A 1,403-nucleotide genomic window follows, 5' to 3' on the forward strand; every position below is an offset into this window, starting at 1 on the left:
TTGGGGAAAATTGTGTTCACAGCACATAGCTCGTATCTTAACCACTAGACCGACACACCAGGAAGTAACTGTCTGGCTAGGAAATGGTGCAGCTCCTATCCCCCCCTGTAAAACCACAAATTGCTGTGTTTACACTTTGGTTTTTTGTGTTTTTTAGAACATTTGCTCTGATCTTTAGAGAGAGCACAGCTAGCTGGTTTTTTTTAGTCTTTGTGCTAATCAGCTGAAGCAAATAAGTTTATTTACCAAAATGTTAAAACTATTCATTTAAAACACTCCTGTGGAGGCTGTGTGGCGTTTCATGCTAATCAGCCTTCGTGCTGCCGTCTGCTTCTGGCCTCCGCCCCACTACACAGACAGACTGGAGAGGGACTGGTGATGGGACAAATGACAGAGACGAGAACAAAAGAGATGACACAAAATATAAATGAGATGACAGAGTGAAGTAATTGCATTAATTTTGATAGAATACGGCTACAATACTTCACTGTCTAGGTGCAACAGCACACGCATGCCTTGGAAAAAAGAATCTGAATCTGCTCCTTAACTTTCAAATTACCTTTCCCGATGTATATAATTCAGAAAAGTTTCATGCCCTTCAGTTTTAGTGCAACAGAAGAACTGATGCAATCCACAAAACTTAAAACTTGGGCTGCACCCCCAATAGTTGAATAGTCGAGTCATTAGCGGCGAGACCTGTCAGTCGACTGAGACTCTTCTGAGCCTTTTGTTTTTATTTTTTGTCAGCCAGTGTGCATTACAATAGGATGTAGCCCCAGCCTCCAGTAGTTTGTCGTCATCTTGTCCGTATTTTGATGTTGATGTGGTCGAAATGATCACTGAAATCCATGCCAGTTCATTGCCAAATTCTGACAATCTAGGCAATGTATATATTTAAAAATGAAAGAAAAAGAGTGAATATCTGAATAGTCCCAGAGAAGAGCTGATTGACAGTCTACGGACAAAACCCTTAGTCGGGTACAGCCCTACTTAAAACTGTCTGCTGCCATTTGACAGATGCTTCTTGTCTAGCCTGCAGTCGGGATCCAGTGCAAACGCATACAAGTCTTAATGTCAGCGGCACACACCAGTTCTTTGCTCTAAAGCCTGTAGCATAGGTATACCACCACAGCCTCTTTTTACTGTAGGTCACCCCCTTAATGTAACTCCTCCACCCCTTAATCAAAGAAGAAAGAACGAGTATACTTCAGATGCTCTGATAGGCTCTGTAGAACTGAGATGGCTGCTTTGAATTAAATTGCACCATATGAATAGAGCAGAGAGGAACTTGCAAGGGGCAAAAACATAATCCTTCTCACTGTGCTATAGAAATTCCTCAGACAGAGGCAGGATTTTTAGTTATTGTGTATATTACTCACAGAACACACTACACAGCTGACATT

The 1,403-nt window shown here is 41.7% G+C and overlaps 1 protein-coding gene across 2 annotated transcripts in view; it reads right to left on the minus strand.

Moving 5' to 3' along the window:
• The window catches only part of znf827 (zinc finger protein 827), a 64,561-nt gene that overhangs the window by 12,628 nt on the left and 50,530 nt on the right, over positions 1-1,403 (minus strand). The gene's annotated exons all lie outside the window — the stretch shown is intronic.

Source organism: Monopterus albus, unplaced genomic scaffold (genome assembly GCF_001952655.1).
Source record: "Monopterus albus unplaced genomic scaffold, M_albus_1.0 scaffold15.1, whole genome shotgun sequence".
Lineage (NCBI taxonomy): Eukaryota > Metazoa > Chordata > Actinopteri > Synbranchiformes > Synbranchidae > Monopterus > Monopterus albus.